This window comes from Chinchilla lanigera, unplaced genomic scaffold, assembly GCF_000276665.1.
Source record: "Chinchilla lanigera isolate Chin_1 unplaced genomic scaffold, ChiLan1.0 scaffold00048, whole genome shotgun sequence".
NCBI classification, from domain to species: domain Eukaryota; kingdom Metazoa; phylum Chordata; class Mammalia; order Rodentia; family Chinchillidae; genus Chinchilla; species Chinchilla lanigera.
In genome coordinates, this window is record NW_004955449.1 from 1865523 (window position 1) to 1881662 (window position 16140).

Genomic DNA, 16140 nt, shown 5'->3' on the forward strand with positions numbered 1-16140 from the left:
TGCTAAACAGATGCACATGATTTTTTTCAAATAGTGCGCTATATCAAACTGCTTCCTTCTGTCTGGGCTTTGCTTTTATCAATAAGATGCCTCGTATTTCAAATCAATCCTTGTTCTGAGAAGCCAATTCTTCTCCCCCTCCTCTCCTCCTCCTTATACCCTCCTGCCCTCCATATCTTATATCCCCTGCCCCAAATCTTTTAGCCAAAGGGCTTAGCACAGAACAGAAATGACTGCAGACACTGGGTCTACAGTGTGTTGCTGAGCCTGACTCTGCCCTTGCGCTAAGGAGTATATCATGCCACAGGGAACAATGGAAAAAAATCACTGTGAACTGAGGTAGAATCCAAAGCCTTAGGAGCCTGCCAGCTTCCCGGAATAACTGCTCCAATAGTCACAGGCCAAACCACACAGCAGTGTTATTGGTACCTTAAGTTCTTCAGCAGATGACAGTGACAGAGCTGTACTGAATCCTTCAGTCCTCATTCCTTCTGTCCTTAGCACACATCTTTTATGCAACTGGTAGGATTTCTAAGAGCAGACAGTAGTCATGGGCAGAGATGACAACTGGTGCTTTCCTTGCATCCGTCCTTCTTTCTACCCCATCCATCCATCCGTCCCCCTCATGCCAGACACCCTCTCATTTCCCTCTGGTGGTGCACAGTACACAAGGGTACGGAGGTGAAAGGCCTCCAAGTATTGTAGTTTAGTGTCCAAGAGCAGAAACTTGCTGGCAAGGCGCCAGCCTAACAGAGCAGTAAGTGTGCCAGGCTCAGCACCAGCTGCTCTGGGAGCAGACAGGAGAGGCAGCCGACCCCAGTGGAGGCCCCATTACTGCAAATTATTTTAAAAACAACTTTTAAAAAAAAAAACAACTTTATTGAGATATTACCATACAAATGCACAAGTCAATGACTCTTAGTATATTCACAAGGGTGCACAGCCGTCAGCACCATCAATTTCAGAATATTTTCATCACCTCCAAAAGAAAGTCCATATTTCCTAAACTGTCACTCTCCAATCCCCACCTTCACTCCAGCCCTAAGGAACCAATAATCTACTTTATATATAGATTTGTCTATTCTGGACATTTCATGTTAATGGGATCATATAATAGGATTGGCTTGTTCCACTTGGCATAGGACTTTGGGGTCACTGAAACAGTCTTGAAAAAGGTAGCCATAAAAAAAAAAGGTAGCCATGGGTCCCAGCCTCCAGGACAGCTGACAAGCTGGCTCAGTGTGTTCTTGACCGGAAGGGTAGCCAGTCACATGCTAGTCATCAGCTGGGGAGGTGGGCTGGACAGAAAGGATGTGCTAGGTAATCAGATTCTCTCCTATAGGAGCTTGAAAAATGCTAAGAGAATGAGGCAGCCTTTGGTGGGACCTGAAGCTGCTCAGAGATTCCATGAGCTGGAGCTGCCCAGTGGGGAGCAAGGAAACCAAGTCAGGGGCAGTGGAAAGTATGAGCAGGATGAAGAAGAGAAAACTCCCGGTGATGGGAAGCTGTGAGGTAAAGAAAAGATGCAAATCCCACAGGGTGGTGAAAGGCAGGCTGAGGAAGGTTAGCGGTGATACCCAGACTAAAAGCACAATCACCCGTCCTGCAAACCTTCTTAAGAGACTTTCTGAGGCTCTGCTTTTCCTAACCCACCAAGGCTTGCTTTCCCCTGAGGCCTGATTCTGGTTTTGGTTTTTCCAGCTCTAACAAGGTTCCCCCACGTATGTACAATAAAACCGTCATTCTGTGAAATGATTCAAATGAGCTTAGAAGGAAGGCACCTAAGCAGGATGAGGGGATAATGAATTCAGCATAAGATGTGCTAAGTTTAAGGTCTAGGGCTCCAAGCTGCGTAGGTGTAGGGATACATATACACTATAGGAACAGAGAGAGCTCATGCAGGCTTTGCATGGTCTCCAAGTAGACAATAACGAGCAGTGAACAGAAACCGAGAGGCTGACAGAGGAGGATAAGAAGGGGAATTAGTCAGAGCCATGGGCAAAGAACTAGGAGACAGTGGTCGGGGACCAAAGGCACAGCCCTGGCCTCATTATGCTAGATGTCAATGAACTTGGCTGTGTGACTGCTTAGATCTTCATTATTTCCCCTGTCTGGCGAGGAAGGCAGACTGATCTGCTCCCTTTCAACTTTGACTCCCACTTAACTCAATGAACACTGAGGACGGTCCTCTGCAAAGCACTCTGCTGTGAGGGTCTACATGGGGAGGGGGTGATTAGGTCCTGGACTCAAGGGAAAGGAGAGTAAGACCCAGTCCTCACTGTGAGCTTACCATACACCAATCTGACACCACACAAGACACATTTTAAAGTTACCTTAAATCTCTTAACAGCCAATGTCACACTGGGTAACCGTGTGCTCCAAACAGACAAAGCATAGCTTTCAGTCCGGCAGTGAAGGTGAACCCTTGCTCTAAACTCTCTTGTTCAACAGAGCTTTCCGACTGCCGGCCACAACACCCAACTCTTGTAACTTGAAGGAGGAAAAGCTTAAGCTAACTCACATTTTAGGAGAATTCAGTCCACACTCAGCTGGCTCCAAAGCCAGACCCTCATGGTGGAAACGTGTGATGGAGCAAAGTTCTTAGTTTGTGTTCTCTTAGTTCCCTGGAGAGCAGGGGTGCAGTCAGAGAGCAACAGGCAAGGGACCACACATAGTGCCCAAGGCCACACCTCCATGGACACACCCAGGAGCGAACTCTACCAATCTCCTAGGCCTTTCTTAATCCAACAACGTTGATATATCAGGATAGATAGTTAAACACACTGTCAGGGGAGGGAGGCAACTAGGCATAAAAGAGATGATATGAGTTCAATTCCTCGTGCATAGTGATTGCTGAATGCACCCGAGCTGTTTGTTATCATCATTATCATCCACTCACTTGCTGGGGCAGACTTAGTTTCCACATCAGATTGTCAGACTGACTACTTTTTTACTAAACCATACTATCACCCATGCAGACACCAATAACCACAATTCAAGGCAAAATATACTGCACTAAGTGCAAGCCAATGTACTGAGACCTGGCCACCTCTTCCACATCTTTGTTCAAGTTCTCTGGCCTCTGACAGTCCACAGCTACCAACTCCTGGGGTTGTTTTATAGCTTATCTAACACTGCACAAAAGCTTTCTGTGGACTGTAAAAATGTGGATACAGTTACAGTTTGAGAGAACTGGGAAAGATCAGCCAGGTTTGGCTTTGTGAAGAGATTTGGATACACAAGATCATTTTTTTTCATGCATTTCCGGTAGGGTCCCACCGTAAACATCTGTCAGCCTCACCTTTCTTAGGCAGTAACCTGGATGGAGCAATCCTGGATGAGACTCCAGGAGAGATGGGGGTGGAGGAGGATACTTGCAGGAGAGATCTGAGAAGGGCAGAGACTAAGTCCACGACCACACTGCTCTTTTCCCTGGGCGCCCCTGTAAAGGATCCCCAACACTGCACCCTCACAAATCTCTGGGCCACCTGGGGTGTTGGTGTCATCTGTGGCCATACCAACTGCCTGAAGTCCTCATAATTAACCACAAACTGCTAGGGGAGAAAACCAGAGGGAAAGACCACATCAGTGGAAGCCTCCCTCAGAGATGAATTCAGACCACCCAGAAAGGCATTTAATTCCTTCAAATTCAACAAATCTTAATGTATAACATTATCAATAATAGTGAAAAGCAAACCCCAAACCAGACCCTCTAATTCTGAAACCAGCAGAGACCAACTGAAATAAAGAGTAGACATTATGGAAAGTTGTCAAAACCCGTACAGCACAACATATACTACTGGTTGGTAAACACAGGCTATTACCACAAGGTGCAGAGAACTGGAGTCTGAAGGATTTCCCAGGCTCTGTGGTTATGTGCCCTGACTTGGTGAATTGTATTTACCGTGGGCAAGGAAAAGATTGTTGGGACGTAGGCCCTGCTTTCCTGAATCTTATACCCTGAGGCCTCATATGAAACCACAGAAACGAGGCAGTATGCAGTGAGCGCTAAACTGTGTAGCCCCAGCTGTAGCAATTTAGAAACCAGTTAAGGCTGGTAAAATCAGGGAAAATTCCATGGAGGATCCAGAGTTGGGGAAAAAAGACTTTCCTCTTGATAGGATAAGTTCCTGGTACACAGTAAGTATACAACCAACATTTGCTGGAAAAACTTAGTGGAAGAAGGTCATGAAGCTGAGCAAGGTGAATGGCCAGTGACGTCACTCTGCGAAGCCACACTTCCCTGTCTTCCTTCTGATACAGCTAGTGAACATTCCCAAGGACGGTCATTTGTGATACTTCTCTGTCTCTTCCCTCCAAGCAAAGCAGAGATAGGGATTTGCAAAAAGAAAAGTAAAGCCCCCTACCAATAGGGCCCTGTCCACCCCAGCCACTGCTCTTTATAACCACTTAGAAAGAAATCTTCAGATGTACACTTCACAATTTGCACTATTTCTTTAATGTCAGTCCCAAACTCATGCCCTCTGGTTCTTCCTATTCATCAGGAGACAGCAAGGCCTGGCAATCTGTGGAATCTCCGTTAAAATTCTGAATAAATCTCCTCAACAATTCAAACTCATTCAGTGCATGAATTAAAGCAAAAGAAAACAAACATCTATATAGTCTTGCATATGAAAGCAAAGGGAATGATACACGCAACTATTCTAATGATTATGCAAAGCAGACAGACAGGTAAAGATGCACAAGTAGCCAAAGGTGTGTAAACCAAACATGAGGAGAGGGAAACACTGCCTTCTCTTGACATGTGATTTTGTCCATTTTGTTCATTTTCAGGCAAAAGTCTGCGGTCTACTTTTAACATAAATGTGTCACCAACTTGCATGTCCAGAAACACAAGTTTCAGGAACCCAGAGTATATCTGCGACTCTATCATTCCCCTCCCAGCCGGGAGCCACTGCTCTGTAGAAATAGAGGAATCCTCATTTTTCCAGAAGAGAGCCTGAAGCCCGAAGAGGTTACTGATTCATCAGAAACCATCGCGGCTGTTAGGTAGGCCCGGAACCAATTGACAGAGGTGCACGCTTTTCTTCACCCCTTGAACTTGCTCCTTTTCTCCACTCTTGGCTCTTTCAAAGTGTGCTGCGTGGAACAGCAGCGCCTGGCATGTAAGAGCTCTGGGGAGAGAAGAAAAATCACGGTGAGATAATTTTTAGAAAAGCTGCGTTAGGTAAAATCGAGTGGGCTTTTTAATTTCTTTGTTTGAACTGCAGAACTTTTAGGACTTGTAACAAGCTCGTCCCACAAAGCTCGGAGGGAAATGGGAAGCTCGTGGATAGTGGGTACAACTTTTCCACGGCTGTGACCACGGACAGCACCCGAGGGACAGCGGCGCTGCGCAAAACACGCGGCTTCGCGGGCGTTTCAGGAGCTGCGGAGGTTCTTCTATCACTCGCACAGCTTCCTGCGGCCTCCCGCAGGTACTGCTGAGCCGGGCACAGGAGACAAGTGCAGTCTCTTGGTACTGAGGTAGCCACAGAAAAGAGGTTCTGTTTTTTCCTTTTAGAACCCGAATCAAGAGCAGCAGTGGCCGGGAGCTGACTGATGGCATCGGGAAGTCTCGTCCGTCTCAGCCATGGGCAGTTTTTACAGCCTGAGGTGCGGCGCGCCTGCTACACACACCTTGGCAATGTGTCAGGCGCAGCCTGTGGCAAACTAACAGTTACAGGGGGAGAGGGGAACGGGCGGGGCCTTTATTTCCATTCCTCACTTTCTTTGCTGCCTTTGTAAGATTGGCTACCTGCTCCTAAAACGCCTTTTTATCTGCACTTCTCTAAAGGTATTAACCGTTTTCCCGGTCCAGGGACCACGCGAAGGGCTCTGTTTCCAGTTCAGCGTCGTCACCTGTGCCCCTCGTTACTAACCTCGGCCACCAGAGAAAGCTGAACTCCTGGGAAAAGTCTGGCCCCGCTTCCGCAGCGTTAGCGCGGGGACTGCTGTCGAGTTCCCAGAGTTAGAGCTCCTCCTGCTGGAATCCGAGGCACTCCGTCGCCCTGCCTGGCTGTATTTCATCTCAGCCAGAGTACGTGAAGCCCTGACGGCACAGGTTTCCGGTGGCCGCTTTATCCTCGTGCAGAGGCTTTTCCCAAGGACTCTAGCTGACATCGGTGTTCAGACATTCACCATTTTTCTTACCCCTTCTCTGTATCCCTTTTACTGAAGGACGCTTCAGTTTGCCCAGTCCAGGTGGGAATTAAGATTTGGGGAATTTCCCAAATAAAACAAGGAGCTCCTTGTAGGAGAACTTTCTCCCTAACAAAATTACATTTATCAAATATCAGATTCTTTGCAGGGAAAGAAAGAGAGAGAGAGTTGCTTTTCTATCATGGGAAAGAGACATGTATCATTTACCTTAACTGGGATCCAGGGAATGGCTGGTGAAAAGAAACAGCTCAAGGAAGTTCTTTGGAACGAGGTCTACCCGGCAAACGCTGGGAGCCTGGTTTCATTGTGCTGCTATTACTAAGCCGGTCCTTACGGGAGCACCCCGTGGCCTCTGCTGAATCGAATGAAACTTGCCTCTTTTCTAGCTTCATCTTCAGACAATATTCATCTCCCAAATCCCAGGTGACTGAGAAATTCCATGTCCCACCACCCAGAGAATTCACCCGAGATAGAACTGATGGGCCCCACCTATTTGAAATGCATAATTCTGTGCGTGTTTCATTTGCTAAAGGAGGAGCTGAAGGGCTAGCACAGAGATGGTCTGAAGTGAATATCTGGCCTTAAAGTACAGGATGGGGCAGGGGTTTCTGCTATTTTCTCAATCAGACGATGACTCATTATGACGCCCTCGGCACACAATTTGGAGGCTATCTGGGGCCTCAGAATTAGGGGCCGTGTCTGCTAAAGGTAGTAGGTGCACCCACACTGGGGCTTGTTGAAAATAAGAAATGCAAAGACATCGAATGCAAAAACCTAAATAAAGGCACACTTCTCTCACCCCGGTGAATAATCATTCAGATTTACAAAAATGAATAATAAGGGAGCAAATCTTCATTTTACAGAGGCTGCACCATGGGACTTCTTTACATTTCAAGTCCCCCTGATGCATAAAACATATGATTAGATTTACAAAAACTTGATTTACACCGGTTTTTAGGAAAACATCTCTGCAGAAAGATTAGGTGTGATTAGATGCAGGAAGAGCTCTTCTCAGAAAGGAAAACAAACGCTCTTTGCTAACAGGAGATGGTAGAGTTAATAGCCAAACACTCTTCACACCGTTTGACGGAGTTGATTTCAATTTGCTGGAGTTCTTGGAGGTTTGTTAAGCAAGTCCAGATGACTGCTTGCAGAGATGAGAATGGAAATCCTGGAAGCGACGGTTTCGTGAAATGAGTGGTGTCCAACCCCTTCCTAACTTCCGAGTTCTGGAAAAAAGCCGAGGAAGCCGAGCGAGCCGCAGGGAAATGGTGAGGTCTGCCCCCTGTCGGGCAAAGCAGCCCCGAAAGCCGCACACGCCTCTCTCCCGAAAGCCACCCCTCCCGTTGCTGTGAGGCAAGACTGAGGGGAGAGAGAAAATTCTGGATGGCATGGACAGCGTTCGGTTGGGGCTGAAGGGAGAAATCGTTCTGAATTAATAACTTTGTTCCGAGGAGGTCTGGGAAGACTCAGAGCCTGCAGCAGGGAGCTGGGCTTTCTAGCTGCAATTTCACCATTTTCACACATGCATCTTTCCTGGGAGCTCTGCCATGTTCAGGGCGAACAGATAACCATATAGACGGTGTGTGGCCCCATTTAGGGTATTGCTCTCCCTGCATGGTCAGGATCCATTTTATTTTTAAATACAGACTCAGAAAAATTAGCAGTCTTACCCTTTAAAAAAGAAACTTCACATACCCTCTATTCTAATAAAGAAATACTACCTGCTCTATTTTGAGAGCTCTAGGAATTTCTGTCCTATTGTGGTCTCTCCTGATTTGCTTCGAACCTCCTATCTGCGGGAGACGGGGAGCTCTGACAATCCACATCCAGGTTCCTTTCTCAGCATCGGTCCCCACAGCTGCCCTTTACGATGGCCAGAGAAAGGGAGATTCTCTTTCTCCTCCCTTCTCGCTCTTCTCACAGACCCAGGGCCCCAGCGATGTTGAAAACGTGCGCACGTCCACTTCCGTCAGCTACTGTCTGTGTTCCCGATACAGTATCTGTTTATGATCTTGCACCCGTTCTGGTGATGCAGCACATTTGCAGCTCATGAATATTTGATACCAAATTAAACAATTTGTCATTCTATTACATAAAGAACACAATTTAGTTCAGAGCAAACCATTTGAAAGAGAACTCATTATTATGATACCACGATTTTATTTTATTTTATTGTAGTGTTTTGATTGTTAAATAGACAATACATGTCTTTCTTCCTCTCTCAATTTTTTTTTTTTTTTTTGTCTAAAAAATGAAACCTTGCCTTTTACTTTACGGACTACATTATTTATTTTCATTTAAATAAGGAAAATACTTTCCTGAAATATTAAATTGTTTAATTTAGGGCAAATGGAAAAATAATGTTTTACCATGAGACAATGCTTCAAAAATTAGAGAGGAAACATGTGCTTTTTTTAACCAAAAGAATAAAGAGGATCATGTTTGTATTTGCATTTGATAACAGTTTAACTAAAAATTCTGGACTTCACAGTGGACCCTTGCAATGTGTATCAGTGGCTAACCCATAATAGTGTCCTGTGCATGGTGGTTATTGGATATTGGCATGGGTTCACATAGGGAGGTATGGATGCAGTATAAACGTTGGGTCTTTTTCAACAGAACCATGTCTTTGAATATCTGATCAGAGCACCTACTTTGAGCAATGATGAAAATAACTGGAGTTCTATTAAGCAAGCTAGACCAGCAACACACTCTGCCAACACGCTCTGCATGCCAGAGCTGACCAAGGTGCAGGGATGCAGATCAACCCCAAGGGACTGCCCCTGCGTGCCCTGACCCTGAAGTATAGACTGAATTGCTAGTAGTGACTTTGGTAGCCTAGGCGCCCGTCACCCAAGAGAGGCACACCACTAGTGGTCAGTAAGTATAGAGTGATGCTCTGAGAGAAAGGGTCGTAAGTCCACAGATGTGAAAGATTGTTCACAAAAGTGGCAAGCATGTCTGTTCTTCTGTATGGTCATTGATTTTGCTTAACATTGTTATTTTCTTGTTTGATTTTTCTTTTCCCTTTCATCTGACCAAAGTAAAGCAGGAAATGGTTTTACAGTTTTTTAAAACATTAGCCTTAAAAACAAATCAAATTACTTAAACTACTCCTTGAAAGCATAAAGACTTTTTTCCTTCATTTTCAGTTAGCTTACTAGACTTAGCCATAGAAGGTATTTTGTTAAGCTACAGAACCAGTTCTCACTGTGCCATTATTAGTTGTAACTATCTCCAAGTATATTCGTCTCTTCATTTCTCTCCTTTAAGAATTTTGTTTTTCTTTCCAAGAATCAAACTGCTTTATAAAGGTCCAGGATAATAGTCCTCATGCCCAGTATTTGCTGGTTCACACACCAACATGGAATGTGTTTTCTTTTAATTTAAATGCTTCCTTTGATGTATAATTTGGATAAAACCAATATTTGCTGATTCACACACTAATATTAAATGTGTTTTCATTTAACCCAAATGCTTCCTTTGATGTATAATTTAGATAGAACCATATTCAGACATAAGCAGGGAAAATAGAACCCTTCGTTCTACTTTATTGTATAAAACACCAAATATATTTGAAATTCCTCTGTTATATTTTACATATGATGATCCTACTGCATGATATTCATTAAAAATGGACCAAAATGTATGGTGTACACCTGATGTCACTCCTAGAATTTTTATTAAATTTTCTTTGTAATTTTTGTTATATTTTCAAGAATATGGAGGAAGGGCAATAATAGTCAAATGATGTTTTCTCTTGAATAATCTACTTTAAGTTAATAGGCACTGGATACGTGTTTGTGATTATTTTCCTCCGTAATTAAGAATATACAGTACTCTACTCTCTACATCTGAATTAATCAGCTGTAATGTGCAAGCCATCACAATCTGTATTTTAGCTTTCCATTATTGACTAATTCTAAAAAAGCACTAACTTGGAGGTAGATTTTGTCTGCTAAAGATGAATAGCACAAAAGCTGGAGTCACAGACATGATTAAAATGAAGTACCATGGCTGCTTCTGCTTTCTGTGTGATCTGTGCGTGGGTTGGTTGGTTGGTCAACGTTGCTCATCTGAGGATGCCACAGTATACTCAATTGAAAAATGCTTCAGAAGCTGCAAAGCATAATCTCTAGGTTGTACAACTTATGTTTCCACGTAAAGACTGGTTTATAAAACAAACTTGGCTCCTCAGAGTGAAATCATTTCAGATAACTCTTCTATGGGGGCTCATTAGCCAGCGTCACCATCAGATCACCTGGAGATGTTCTGTTCTCAGCGCAGGACTCTGTTCTCTGGGTTGTGCATTTATTGATGCTGCTGTTGCTTTTTGTTTCTTGTTTAAGTAATCTGATTTCTTTTCCTGTTTAAGGTTTCTTGTTTAAGTCTTCTGATTTCTTATTATTTGTTCTCTCTCTCTTCCTATTCTTCTCCACTAACAAACATCAACAGCCTCTCCTACTGTCTATCTGTCTCTCTCTCTCATTCTTTCTCCACTCATTATTCCTGATTCTTCTTTGTAGCTTGATGATTAGCCTCCTCTCTTCTCCATGGTCCTCACAAATGTTTCCTTCTCTGACTTTCGCTCACTTTGAAGTTTCCCTCAGCTACCAGTTTCTAAATCACTTTAGATCTAGGGCTCCTTGAAAACTGAATTTGCTGCAGTACTCCTAGGAGTTAGGGAGTCCCATAACCTATGAAGGAATCAGATTTGTTTGTTTGTTTGTGCTAGGGATAAAATCCAGGGCCTTGTGCGTGCTAGGTGAATGGTCTCCTACTGAACTATATGCCCAACTCTCTGGGTTGTTCATGAACATGAAAAAGATGAAGGTTAAGAGCAAACACAGAGATATCACTGTAATATGGATGGGTTCTTTGGGGATCAGTCAAACTTAAGAGACCTTCAGAAAATAAAGACTGGCCTCAGAGAGAAGCCAATTTCTCTTCTATTGGGTCCACATTTGGCCTCCTCCCATTAACCAAGAAAGTCACTAATGGGACTTGCCTTGCTGCTGATTATCACCCTCACATCACTCAGGAGAGAGAGTGGAAGGGGTCACCATAGTCTCTCATCCAGTCACCCTTAAGGGAATATCTTTACGTGAAATGCAAATCACACAGGAATTAAAGGTTAGCCACAGAAAAGATTCAACCTGCTTTAAGTCTCAGTAGAAATTAAGGCATTTTAAAAATATAGTAAGGGAGGGCATCCAAAGGATATAATAAGAGGCCACTGTACAAAGTAGAAGAAACATTAATCAGAAAAGCTTCCCTTGTTATTACTGTTTTGTTTTGTTTAATCTACTGACTATGTTTTCTACCAACACTGAATTGTAGGCAGAACATGATCTTCCTTACCTAAAAATCTCAGGAGACTCTTCCCTAGCCTTGCCAGTACCTGGCTCTCCCATGGCAAATGTAGGAGCCTGTTTGGATTCCAGCAGGTGAGAAGGCTCTTGGCCTGAGCCAGGGTGGTGTTAATTCCAACAGCCTTCTGTAGAACCCAGCTTTGGGTCAGACTGTCCCTCCTGGACATCCTCAGGGTTGGGCCAAGGATATATCCTCAATAAATGCTTTCTGATCTTGGTTAATCCAGGACCTCAGTGAGGATTTAATTCAAGACAAGCCCCTATATATGCAAAAGCAAAGCCAGTAAAATTTCTATCATGAAATCCAAAAGCCAAAGCTAGCCTAAATGAGTGGAAGGGAGTGGTAGAGATTCTTGGGCTTGACTGAGGTCTACAGAGGAAAAACTCGGCCCCAGTCCAAATCCTGATCTTGATATCCATAGCTGAAAAAAAGCTCCCTTCAGAGTCTCAGCACCTCTGGATCAGCTCAGTTCAGCCAGTATTTAAGAAGAACCTACTGTGGGTCAGATCCCACAGGTTCACAAGAGAGACTGCAACCCCAAAGCTAAGTTCTACAGAGAACCTTGAGATCCAGAACCAGGCCAAAGAAGACCTGCCAATCTGTTATGGACAGTCTGGTTTGTCATGGGTGCAGAGACTCCTGCCCCAGTAGCACTATGGGGCTGGAAATGCTGTGAAAATGGAGGCGCCATAAGGAGAAAGGGGATGCTCCCTGGAGGAGCTCATGGATGGCAGCGTCTGCCAGGGGTCTTTCCATCTCTGCGTGTAATCTGTTCACAGCACTTCACTCGGGAAGCAAACCTGACAAAGCAACCTGAAACCGCTTGAAATTGGTGCCATGCCTTCAATTAATGAGAGATGCCAGTGGTTGCAGTTGCAGGTAAAGCCTCTCTGGGGGACAACTCCTATTTGGGTACACTCAAGTTCTTGTTTGTTTCTGCATCACAAGAGACACTATGACTGCAGTACACAACCCCTGTTCTTGGGGCTCTGCCAAACCCAGACACCACCCTTGGTTGCGTGCAGAAGAAAGACCTACTCTTCTGCCTCATGTTGGACTGTCCTCCTGTGAGAGCTATCAGCATAGAGGGACAAGGTCTGAGCAGTGGGAAAGCATGCAATATTTCAGACATCTCCCGAAGCTGTTAGCAGCACTGGTTACAGAACTTATGCTGTCATCTAAGATATTTACAGACACTTTCATTGTTCAGACCAGCTCACCTTTTTAAAATAAACAAGCCTCATCAATTGTGTCAGCGGAGGTTTTCTTTGCATTTCACGATTCAACTACCTTATGTGTTTTTATGGCAACCTCCCTCCCACCCCCACCCCACCATTTATCACGTCATCTTATCACAGTCTCTTTGGGAGACGCAAATAGCACACTAATGTTTCCCTTTGTTAGGGTGAGTTGTCAATCTCCTCAGAGAGGGAACAACTATAGACAGCTCTTTCTTCTGATAATCCTCCTGACACTTGCCTGGGACTGGCTTATCCATCACACTGAGCCAGGGCTCGGGGACAGGCGCATGCCGACAGTCAATCAGTGTGGATGTCACTTTGTGTCCATCAAAAAAATGTGTAATGTGAACTATCATGTATTTTTGTTCTAGTAAATAGCCTTCCTTTCTTCCTAAATCTTGTCTGGTTTTCGTGGGCTGACAGTACAAACACAACAAGCAGAACTGTGCCCTTTTAAAATGCAAGCCTAAAAGCTGTCTTCTTTGTGTGACTTTCAGCTTTCTGATGTACTCTGTTATTTTCGGTGATGAAGGTGTGGGCACCACATACACGGGACTCAAAATGCCGTGGTTTGGATCAAGAGCACGTTAGTGGAATTAGGAATGTTGGGTTTGGTGTGAAATTGCAACTAAATTGCATCATCAGCCATAACCTTCCAACCACCGGAAATCTTCCCACCAATAACAGTCTTCACTAGCCAGATGCAGAAAAATCCATAGAACTTGCAGGAGGAAACTAAGACTGTACAGCCAGAAAAAGATAATGAAGTCATTCTCCAAATAAGTCAGTATAAAGCAACCGGGTCCAGGCCCCATTTGTAAGTTTTTCTTGGAAACTCTTCTTTTTCCATCTGATAGAGGAAGAAAGTCAGGTAGGAGGAAAGATTGGGGGAGGTATGAATGGAAAAAACAAGAGGTTTTATCTTTACATTTTACATTTGAAGGCTGGGTGGGTGGGCCACTCCCTGACTCTAAATTGTCCCATTCCTTGCTTTCTGGAAATAGAATTGGATAAAAGCTGCCAATTGTGACTGCCCCTAGGCCTTGCTAAGATCTGTGGCTGGTATTATAACTGGACCTATGGTACATTCAGATTCAACGTCTAAGTTTTTAAATAGAAAAATCTGTAGAAATCCTAGTTGTCCGTTAATAGGAATTGATTAATAAATTTTAGGGATCCTTGCTATGGGGAATCTGCTGCCTGTCAAAAATGAGATGGAGGGGGCTAGGGATTTAGCTCAGCGGCAAAGCGCCTGCCTGGCAAGCACAAGGTCGGGAGTTCGGTTCCCGGTACCGGAGAAAAACCAACCAAAAAAAAAAAAGAGTAAAACTAAAAAAACCAAAAAAAAAAAAAAAAGAGTAGATCTAAAAATGAGATGGACCTTTGTGTTCTGCTGTGGAGCAGGTCCAATATATATACCACGTTCTACATGACAACATGGATAACACACCCCATCTTTTATTTCTAAAGCACGGCACCAGTGCCAGCTGCTAATGATTAACCCTGAGATGATGCAACCATAAAAATGTAATTTTTTTATTTTTCAGTTTTTGAGTTTTAAAAAAAATAAGTATTTCTTTGCTTATTTGTCTTAAGACAGTAAGAAAGATTTCCTGACATTCAGTCACACATGGTCTCCTGGCCAAAAAGGGTTTCAGAGAGAAAAACTGCATGTGCTTCCATTGCTTTAGAGAAGAGAGTGGTTGTGTTTTTGTTTTTTTTCTTGGGTATGTGTTAGGATAGAAATAAAAATCCATGTTTAAAAAGCTCCCAGGCCAATGTAGCTGAGAAAATTAAGATTTTTGGTGCTCTCTGCCAATACAAGCAAATTGAATTGAACTTGTTTAAATGGAAAAGAAACTGGGGCTTTCTAGGTCTCCCGCAAAGATCTAGGGACTCCATGACAAAGAAATAATAATCCCTGTGGCTTTTGGACTAAAAAGAATTCTGTAGCATTGATGTAAATAAACATCTTAATAAAAACCCTTTCTACTCTAAACACATATCTCTAAAAATTATTCTCACTTGTCTTTTTGACAGAAGACAAAATTTTAAAGTGTTAAAAAAAAAAATAAATTAAATAACTGACCAAGAAAATGAACCCCCGGATGAAAATTCAGCAAGCATGCCAACCCACAGCATTGGAGTTTTGCAAGAGAATCCCATTCCCAGTGAAAAGCACGGAGCATCACACAAAAAGCCTGGGGTTGGGGCTGAGCAACAAGGGCAGTGATGTTCAGGGATCTGAGTGGAAAGAAACGTACTGTGTCTTCCGGGGGTGCGTTCCAGTTAAGCGGAAGAGGGGGCCCTGCTACTTCACTCAGCCAGAGCCCTAGAGCCCAGCACTCCTTTTTGTTTGTTTGTTTGGATTTTTTGGGTTTTGGTTTTGGTTTTTCACGGGTTTTCACCCCTGTGAATTGCAGACATTGACTGATCTTTGAGGAAATTCTCCAACTAGAAATGAAATCCAATGATAAGTTTTAAATGACTTTTAAAATTAAATGACACAGTGTGTGAACCCAAATAGCTTATGTCTCCTGCTTCCAGGTTAGGCTGTATTGGGACAGTAGCCTAGAAGGTACAGCCACCTACATACACACACATGCACACATATATACTCACACACACACATGCACACACTCTTGCACTGTCCTTTAGCTCTTGCTAGCACACGAGTACATGCTACAAGCTTTGCAGTGTTTGCACGTCCCTTTCTGATTCCGCTGCAGCACCTGTGAAAAAGCTTGTGGTGAGTGGGTGGGGGTCAAAAACAAGGGAAAGAAGCAGGTCCTGAAGTTCACTCCTGACTGCGTACATCCTGGAGAAGACAGAATCGTGGATGCTACCAATTGTGAGCAGTTTCTCCAGAAGAGAATCAAAGTGAACAGAAAAGCCAGAAATCTCAGTGGAGGGGTGGTCAGCATCGAAAGGAGATAGAGCAAGACCATCATGACTTCCAAGGTGTCTCTTTCCTACAGGAATTTGAAATATCTCACAAAAAAAATTTGAGGAAGAATCATCTATGTGATTGGTTGCACATAATCACTAGCAGCAAAGAGAGTTAAGAATTACATTACTTCCAGATTAACCAGGAGGAAGATGAAGGCTAAAACTCCTTTGGAATGTTTTTTATGAGTTCTTGAATAAAAGATGGGGGCCAAGAAAAAAAGTACATATATATTACTTATAACTGTCAGGCACAGTGCTGTGTGCCTATAGCCCTAACTACTTACGAGGTAGAGGCAAGGGGTTCACTAGAGCCCAGGAGTTCAAGGCCAGCATGGGCAACATAGCCAGAACCCCATCTCAAAAAATTTAAAAAACAAGAATACTCGCAATTACTTTACAACACTGAAATAAG

The 16140-nt window shown here is 43.7% G+C and overlaps 1 pseudogene; it reads left to right on the forward strand.

Moving 5' to 3' along the window:
• Window positions 1-1364: 1364 nt before the first annotated feature.
• Window positions 1365-15889, forward strand: LOC102021822 (annotated as a pseudogene).
• The last annotated feature ends 251 nt before the right edge of the window (window positions 15890-16140 follow it).